We start from the raw sequence: 9950 nt of genomic DNA, 5'->3' as shown, positions 1-9950 counted from the left end.
GGCATGTGTGTGTGTGTGTGTGTGTGTGTGTGTGTGTGTGTGTGTGAAGTGTCTAAGGCCAGATCTGAACCAATGTCCTCCTGACTTCAGGGCCAGTGCTCTACTCACTGCACCACCTAGCTGCCTTATTGAGTCCCTTGTAATTAGTCTTTGGTGTATATTTCTCTTGTCTCTTGAATGTTAAACCTTCTATTAAGTTCACATTTGTTTGTTTTTTTAAAAAGCCCTAAAAGTCTGGCAAGTCATTAAATATCCTTTTTTTTTTTCATTCAAGATTATGCTTAGCTTTGCTGGGCATGATACTTTCAGACAGAATCCCAATTCTTTTGCTCTTTGATATATAGTGTTCCAAGACCTGCAGTCTTTTAGTGTCACCACTGCTAGGTCTTGTGTGATTCTAATTGAGGCACAGTCATATTTAGTTTTTTTCTCATTGTTTGCAATATCATCCTTGAGCTAGGAGTTCTGAAACTTAACTACAATATTCCTCTGGGTTTTCTTCATAAGATCTCTTTCAGGTGGTGATCAGTGACCCTTCATCATTTCCTAACAGCACAATAGCATTCCATCACGTTCATATATATTAACTTATTTAGCCCTCCCCTAATTTATGGACACGTCCTTAGTTTCTGGTTTTTTGTTTTCTTCTTCCACTACAAAAAGAGCTGCTATATTTTGTGCCTATGAGTTCTTCTACTCTTTTGTAAAGCTCTTTGGAGTGCAAGCCTTACACTCTTTGCGGTTGTATTGTTAACATATTTTTGCTTAATGGGAAGCTCTTTCCCATACATTAAAAGGCCCTGGTGACCTGCTTAAGTCACTTGAGTGAGTCTGAGGTGGGAGGAGCTTGCTGAAGAAGGGGTGGAGCAGAGCCCAGAGGAAGTTAGTCAGAGCCGGTTAGAGCTGAGGGAGAGGGAGGAAGCAGGCAGTGAGCTGTGAGTGCTCATTTGTGGGAAGTCCCCCTAGGGGCAAGGCTTGGGGATGCAGTGCCCCCTGCTATGTTGTTGTGTGTGGATTTCTTTGTTGTTCTGCTGGATCTGGCTTTCTGTGGGTGCTACAGCTATGCTGAGGTCACCCACTCTCAAACAGTCTGTTATCTGCTTCAGTTCATACAACTTCCCCACTCTTGTTTACTATTTAGATAAATGTGTTTGCCCAGCATTCAGGATTGCTTTTTGCATAAAATCATTTGATGGGAGAGAACTAACCCCTAGATATCCCCTCAGACGGCTACACTCTGGACACAGGGAAGAGAAAGATGTCCCAATCTTTCCAGCTTTTAAGACAAAGCAGCCATTCAAAGCAAGCCACCCCCAACCCACATGGCAAGGGATGAAGAAAGCCCCCATCTTTGCAGATCTGGGCATCCTCAGACGAGCCTGGGGTATGTGTGTGTGTTTGATCTTGTTTACTATCTACGCTTGCTTAAGTTTAGTTATTTATTAGGGCAGTATCATAGGACCATGTCCAGAGGCATAAACAAACAAGATTACACGTCCCCCTGCTTATTTGCCCTATAACCTTGCAGATGTTTGTATAGGAGAGGGGAACATTCTGTGAGTGGGGCTGGGAGACCCCTGAAAGTTCTCTACAAGCTTCAACTTTCAAACTTGGGGAATTTCCATGCAGGTTCATGCCTTCTTCATACAATGTGAAAACTCTCAGACAGCTGATTTTTTATAAAGAAATAAATTCAAAGCTATGAAGGGTATGTGACTTTTTTTGTGGGCCAAGGGAAGACTAGAAGGGTAAGGAAGATAAGAGGTTTAGGTCTAAGGAGATAAGAAGTTTCCTTTATTTAAATTCAAGAATAATTTTTTTCTTTTTTTAATTTCCTCACTTGTTCTGAACTTGACAAACAACAGAAGTGGGCATTTCTCTATATAAAGAACTGAAAAAAAGAATTGCACATGAAACCACAAAACTAAGTTAAAAATATTAAAGGGTAGTGAGATGTGAGGTATATTTTTTGGAACAAAATAATGAGTCAAGTTTATGAGAAAAGTTGTTTGAATCTTGTGTAGCTACTACCAATAAATAAATCAGCAGAAGATATAGACTGACAAGTAAACTGCAGTTTATGTATTCCCTTAAGAATGTGACACACCTCCACCAACACTTGATAGACATGTGTATGTATTACACTTTCTTTACCAATCAGTCAATAAGTATTTGTCAAGGGTATGCTTCCTGCTTTATCAGATAGGATGTAAGAAGAGGGACAATTTCCTTGAATGATCAAAGTCCTCTTGAGTCCTTTTTTTGTAAAGTGATTAGGAGAAGGGGAGCTAGAGAAGGAGAGACATACTTTAAGCTGTCCTTGGAGTAGGTGCTGAGACATCACATAGCAAAAATGGTGAATATAGAGCAATGCCCAACTAGCTATGTCAATGCCTAACAAATCACTTTGAGCTTTTAAAAAAAAATTCTCTTTCAACAAAAGTTTACTTCATTTTTTGTGCCTTTCTTAGTTACTATATTTGTTTACCTTTCTTGTATTTCTGTTGTTTGAAGTGTTTGCAGAGCAAATAATCTGCTTGGGTCTGGGATTCTTCATAGGAATGCTTTAAATGCCTCTTTTTATTGACTGTTCATCTTTTCTCATTGATCGTTAAGCTTAGATTTGAAGGGTATGTCAATTGGATTCATCTGGACCGTCTTTATTCTTCAGAACACCTTGCTATATTCCCTTCTGTGGGTGCATAATAACTTTGCATTATTAAAATTTCCTTTGCTTTATATTTGAAAGTTTTTCCCCTGATTGCTTGCAGGATTTGTTCTTTGTCATTGGAATTGTTCAGTTTAACTACAATGTGTCTTAGAAATTTCAGCACAGAGTTTATTTTTTCATGAGGTGATCTGTGGATTCTTTAAATTGGCACTTAGTTTTTTTCTGTTCAGAAATTCTGAGTAGTCATGTTGTATTATTTCTTTTATTATGGTGTCCAGGATCTTTTACTTGTTTTATCATTCTGAGAGAACAATGATTTGTAAGTTGTCTTGACATACCCTGTCTTCAAGATCACTATGTCTTGCTTGTATGGACATGTTTTCTTTTGATGTTATTGCTTTCTGTTTTTCCTCTTCCAGACTGTTCTTTACTTCTGTATATTTGCATTCTCAATCAGTTGTGTCTTGTTTCTTTGATGAGGTTTGCCTCTGTGGATTCAAGTTTTTTCTATTTTGTCAATGATTTCTGCTGTGCAGACCATGAATTCTCCTTTCATAGTTCTTATTTCTTTCTCGAAATATTCTGCAGAATATCACAAAGATTATACATTATGACCAAGTCAGATTTGTATAACGAACTCAGTGTTGGTTCAACATTAGGAAAACTATCAACATAATGAACCACATTAACAATAAGAGCAAAAAAATTACATTACTATGTCAAAAGATAAAGGAAAAGCTTGTGACAAGATACAATGCCCATTCCTATTTTTAAATACACTCACACACATGTATACATATACATATATATATATATAATATACTTAAGAATATATTTTTCCTCAAAAGCATAAGAAATTTCTATTGAAAACTAAGATTCAGCACCATATGTAATGAGAACTAACTAGAGATTTTTCTAATAAGATTAAGGATAGAACAATGATGTCCATGTCACTACTACAATTTAATATAGTGCTAGAAATGTTAACTATAGCAAGAAGACAGCAAAAAGAAATAGGAGGGAATAAAGATAGGGAAAAGGAAGCAAAATTGTTACTTTTTGGAGATAGGAGAGAAGAGGAAAATCATGTATTAAGCGCCTACTATGTACCAAGCCCTTGGTACTTTGTAAAGTAGCAAGTACTTTACAATTTGATATAAGATAAAATGACACTTTAACTGGAGTAGCCTAGAAAGTCAATTAAAAATTAATTGAAACAATCAACAACTTTAGTAAAGTTGTAGGATATAAAATAAACCCACACAAGTCACTGCCATTTCTGTATATTACTAACAAAGCCCAGCAGAAGGAGATAAAAGGAGAAATTCCATTTTAAATAACTATAACATATACAGAATACTTGGAAGTCTACCAACAAAGGCATAAATTAAAACTATATAAATAAATTACAAAACACTTTTTACAGAAATAAAGACCAAAATAGAGATTTATTGAAGAAATTAGAGATATTTATTGAAGAAATATTCATATTAAAAATAATGTAATTATAATTAATTAGGAAAATATTTTTTTAATTATAATGACATGTTTTGGCCAAGCCAATATAATAAAAGTGGCAAATAGAACCTAAATTAATTTACTTATTCAGTGCCATGCTGATCAAACTATCATAGGATTATTTTATAGAGAAAATGCTTTATATTTAAAAGAATAATGTTATTTATCTAAGTTTAAGAATCTCAATGAAAATAATCAGGAAAAAAAGTGGGAAGGAAGGGGACGTAGAAGTACCAGATATCAAACTATATTAAAAAGTAGTAATCATTTTTTCATGTCATTGTGTAATGACATAATATTTGTATGGGGGCAGACTCAGCCAATTGTCAGGCCAAATGTAAGGGGGATGATCTGTTCTGCCCTGATATGCCAATTGTAGGGACACAGACCCTCTGAAGAAATACTGAGATACCAAATAAAGAGGGGCCCATGCCACCTTGGTAGTAAATATATGGAGGTTTCTTAAGGTATTAGGTTAATTGGGTTGTTTGTGGATATTCACTCATGAGACCCAGTCTTTGGCAGCAGAAGGACAGAATGGTGGGATGGATCCCTGCACCAACCCCAGGCCAGGTCAGGTATTAAATAGAAACAGAACAAAGAAGGCATGGTGCCAAGGATGACCCAGTGTCATATGCAAATACTCCCATGGGATAGTTGGAGCTTCTTTTTCTATTTACATTTATTCAAGGTAGTTTACATTTTTCTGTGGAGTCGTAGGTCACATTCTCATTATGGCCTACCCCTGCGTACTTCACTCCTCATGACCTGTTCATACAATCTTCCTGTATCAGCAATGCAATATTCACCATGCCTATGGCAACTATAAATATGCTGATGTGGTTTTTAATCACAAAATATACCAGGTTCTCTACATGGGGGATAAAGCTAGAACATTTATTAAAATACCAGAAAACTGAGTCCCAAAACCAGAAAGTCAAAGCCATCACAGTAGTTGCAAAATTGGCACACGTAGTTAATGCAGAAAGCACCCACATTCTCAAGCCTTGAAAACAGAACAGGCTACCTCAGGCAAAGGTCCTCCTCTCCTTACTCACAGCAACTACTCAGCATCCAGGAAGCGTGCTCCCAGCAGCTCTTCTGGTCCCTGGCAGGCCTCAGCAGAAATTCTGACTGGCTCAAAAAAAGGGGGATTCAGGCCTCCACCTCCACCTCAGCCGCTACAGCTACCACTGCCGCTGCCTCTGCTGGCCGCTGCTGCCGCCGCTGCCAGTCAACACAGAAACTCTAGCTTGGCTTCTGCTTCCTCTTGCCCCACCCCTTCCTGCTACGTCAGTAAGTCCAACAGGGCATGGAAGATATTTAAATCCTATAACCCTTACACTTCCCTATAATATCTTCCACAAAGTTCTCTAAGTGGTGCTTTAGGGATTTCATTAACACGGAAGAAGAAGAGGACCCTACCAACAAATTATACTGGAGGCCCAATCCCCAGCAGCAATACAAGCTCAAGTAGGAGAACAACTTGACCAATAAGAAAATGATCACAATTGTTCCAATTTTCTTCCCTCTTACCCCTTGGGAGGTGAAGGAAGACTCCATGGCATTTGGTGATTAGCTACAGAACTGAATTTGTGAGCTTAACTCAGTGTAGGCCAGCTGAATTTCTGGAACGAGATCAGAAACCAAAAAAAAAAAAAAACATAGTTTGGGCAATTTTACAACATATTGAGGGTGACACAATGATTTCAATGACAAAGTGGGATCAGAACCATTTCGTTTCTCAATTTCTCCCTTTTTGTCAATGGGAGATGTCATAATTTTTCCTGACTAGTTAATGTAAAGACAGGAAGTTTGACCAATCACAGTGTGATTCATAGTAAGAATGTCTAAAACCGTGGACTAACTTTAGGGGGAAATTTTACATGACATGAGGATAACTGAGAGAACTCAGTATACAGATAGAGTGAAACAAAAAGTCACAGTAGTACCATAATGACCATGAGCCCACTCCTAATGTCCATTTAATTAACACATTCCATCTTGAGTCTCAGATGTCCCATGTAGTTGTCTGGTGTCTGGAACGTCTTTTCTTAGACATTCTAGGGATAGATCTTACCTTTAGTAGATTTGTTTCCCTGGTTCCAAGTTACTTGTAGAGACTCTTCAGATAATCCTGCTAAAATCTTTTACAAAACAGACGTCAACGCAGTAAGCATGGCCTCTCAAATTTTACTTCTCTAACAACTAGTACATGTGGTGAAAACTAGATCAAACTTTATAGTTCTGACCCTATTAACAACAGAGCTATAAGAGCATCAAACTAGGAGCTCGTAGTTGATCTGAAACTTCTCAGAATTTAGGTTTTGCATGCACCATTATAATCATTTACATTTGACATACCGGATTGCCTGATCTTGTTGCTTTCTGAAAATTTTTCACTCCAACTAATTCCAATTCCTTTAGGAGGATCAGACACTATTAGGGATCTAATCCTATATATGAAAACTGAGGTGAAAACACTCTTTGAAGGGAGAACCTCTCCACCCTTAGGTTCAGTGATTATACAGACTAACTTTTCTCCAATTGTAAGAAAAATTCCCAATCATATACACAGAACTGCATGTCAATTGAATTGCCTGCTGATAGTAGAACATTTTCAGTTGTTAAGCATATTCAAGTGGAATAGATATTACACTAACATTATTCTTCACTAAGATGACTGGTGGCACTGAAATTCTATTCCTTAAACTAAAACAGATGAGGTTTTTTACTTTAACCTCACAAATTAATATATTCGTATCTTTGTTTCACAAGCTTTTTTTTTACACCTCTGTCCAAATATTCCCATAGCATTCTTTTTTTTTTAAGCAATCAGGGTTAAGTAACTTGCTCAAGGTTACATGGTCAGGTGTTTCTGGGTGGGTGCTAAGTGTCTGAGCCCGGGATTCGATTTCCAGGTCATCCCAACATTGGAGCCGGTGCTCTTACTCGCTGTGCTACCTGGCCGCCCCTCCCACAGCATTCTGAAAGCTATTTCAGGGATTTAATTTTATATAAGACTGTGTAGGTATCAGCAGGCAGATGGCAAGCCCAGGTATTAATTCACTTAGTTGTTTGGGATGTGGAATGACTGATTCAGATTGAAAATACTAAAATATTACACACTTACGTTGTGCTCATACCTTCTACTGACCCCTTGCTCTAATTATAGAAATCTGCTATAAAAAGGAAAAGTAGGGAAATGATTAAAACTAGTCCTTCAGGTCTAGGTCTAAGGGCACAGAATGACAGCACACGTATGCCAGGATGAACCACACTTAGCTCTGTTTGATTTCAGGTAAGAGTCACAATTGACACAGTAACAATTCCACCTCATGGCCAGACTCAGAAATAACCAGGTGGGAATCATTTCTGTTCAAAAGGTAGCAACACAATGGAGAAACTGAGTCAGGAGACTTCTACCTTAGGCCATAACAAGGTTACCCTTTCAGATTTTGCCCAGATAGAGACCACCCCTTGTGAGAGTTCAGGATCACATTCCCTCTGAGTAACTGGTAGATATCTCTCAAATGTTGAATTATTGACTTAATGATCCATCAGATAGTGATACCTGAATTCAAAACTCAAAACAATATCAGTTGCAGTTGTAAGAGTTTTTACCTCAAATGGCAAGTTTCACTAATAACAACTTAGGGCCAGATAATAATAATTTTTGCTTTCATAGAGTTGCATTAAGCAATAAAAGTTTACCAGGACTCACCCACATATAAGAGATTTCATTTCACATCCTTCACTTGTTTTTCTTTTCTTCTTCTCAAGCTTAGATTCATCCTGGTATAAAGATCCGTCATTAGAAATCATTTGTATGTTATAAATGGACTTGTAAATTCTCAGAAAGCCTATTCTTTGTTTAGAAACTGCATAATCCATAACAAGTTCTTTTCCCAAGGCTGATGACTTTGCCCAAGTGGATTGTTTCACAAAACTTGGCAAGTTTACAAAATGAGGCAAGTCTTCAAGGTCTTTTCTTTGTCCCTTTAACCAAGCAGTCATTATCCATTTTCTTCTTTTTTTTTTCATGATTTGCTCAGTCCTTACCAAAGTTCATCACTCAGTAGTGGACCTGACTGGCAGAAATTTTCCCCCAAACTATTGCAGCTCATCTATCTTGGAGTTGTCAGGAGGGTGCAGGCTTGCCCCTCTTGTTCCCTTAAAAAAGTTTCTCTTTTTGCAGGGAGGAAACAACAACATTCAAATTGAACATAATCTATTACAAAAATGGATAGAAATCTTATATAATTGACAGCCAAATTTTCAATTTCAAGATACAACCAAATTTGAAAAGTTATTTTTAAATTGATCAGTACTTAACTTCAGTTTGTAAGATGCCCTAAGTATCTAACTAGATGTTCCGATCAAATTCATTTTTTTTATTGTTTCCCTAATCACACAAACCTTTTTTCTTTTCTTAAGCCAGGAAAGGGTTAAGCACCAGATCTATTCTGAAATGTAAACCTCCTTTTCTTCATTTTCCCCTCACCTAGAACTTTCACTGACAAAGCCCCCAAATCAGCCTCTCAATTATTCTGCAAATATAATTCTTTACTGTTGGAGTTTTAAAGTGACTGTCAACTTTTTTTTCAAAAGTTCCCAAATTGTTTACTCTCCAACCCTCTGTTCACACTGTCCATGCAAACAGATTATGACTTTCTTTCTGCCTGAGTTCATCTCATTCCTCCATGCTTAAGCTTTTTCTCTTTTCCTTCTATATGCATATTCCTCCAGGGGACTCTACTTAAAACTCCCCTTTAAAAGTGCACTTCTGGTGGCCAGGTAGCACAGCGAGTAAGAGCACTGGCCCCAGAGTCAGGATGACCTGGGATTGAATCAGGGCTCAGATACTTAGCACCACACCCAGAAAAAAAAACTGGCCATGTAACCTTGAGCAAGTTACTTAACCCCAATTGCTTAAAAAAAAGTGCACTTCTCTTGTTTCTTTCATATTCTGATCTGACTCTTCTCTTATCTTCTTCTATTTGCTTTTATTAATCATATTTCAAATGATCTTCATTTCATTGAATATCCCCCTCCTTTCCCATCTACCCCTCTGATACTGCTGCAATCAGGGAGGAGGGAGGGAGGGAGGGAGAAAGAGATTCCCTGTTTCCCTTTCCTCTATCTCACCCTCCAAATCTCCCCTATATCACTGTTCTCCCAGGAGTCATCTACCTTTGCACCTCATTCTTAGCTTTTTACAATCAGTTTATTCCCTCCCAGAGCAAAACAAGAGGCAGGGGTTTCTAATTTCTTGTTCTTGGAGTTCCTCCCCTCTACCTCACCTCCCTTTCAGCTTCTAACCAGGCTTCAGCAGCCCTACACAGAACATAGCCAGTGGCCAGCCCACAGGGGCAGCCCACTGCCTACCTTTCCTAGTAAAGTGAGGCACTCTCACTTCTTTCATCGAGCTACACAATCCAATCAGCTTTTGTCCAGGCATCCCAGAATTCAGGCAGCCAGCTGCACCCAAAATTCCCTCTAGCTAACCAGTCAACTCTTTACACATACATGACCAATTCAAAGACTTCCCCCACTGGAAATCTATTTCCTGGGCCCTGGGCAAGCATCTAGCATTCAGGCCACTCCTCCCTCTAGGGATGTGGATGACAAGCTTCAGTCTCTCTCCCCAGGCCCTTTTCCTGTTCATGATGCCAGTTTAAGGACATGAGATTTGTATGGGGGAAGACTGTCCTGCCAATTCTGCCAATTATAAGGCCAAATGTAAGGGGGATGATCTGTT

At 38.3% G+C, this 9950-nt stretch overlaps 1 long non-coding RNA gene across 1 annotated transcript; it reads right to left on the bottom strand.

Moving 5' to 3' along the window:
• Positions 1 to 1822: 1822 nt before the first annotated feature.
• LOC138167770 (uncharacterized) lies at positions 1823 to 8111 on the bottom strand. Its single transcript, XR_011169960.1, has 3 exons — positions 7914 to 8111; positions 5726 to 5817; positions 1823 to 3253 (listed from the first exon to the last, which is right to left on the bottom strand). It is a non-coding gene; the product is annotated as an uncharacterized lncRNA (long non-coding RNA).
• Positions 8112 to 9950: the final 1839 nt, after the last annotated feature.

This window comes from Petaurus breviceps, unplaced genomic scaffold, assembly GCF_028583685.1.
Source record: "Petaurus breviceps papuanus isolate PSGF00001 unplaced genomic scaffold, PetGlider_PUasm1.0 296, whole genome shotgun sequence".
Taxonomy (NCBI): Eukaryota; Metazoa; Chordata; class Mammalia; order Diprotodontia; family Petauridae; genus Petaurus; species Petaurus breviceps.
This window is presented reverse-complemented; position numbering and strand designations above follow the sequence as displayed.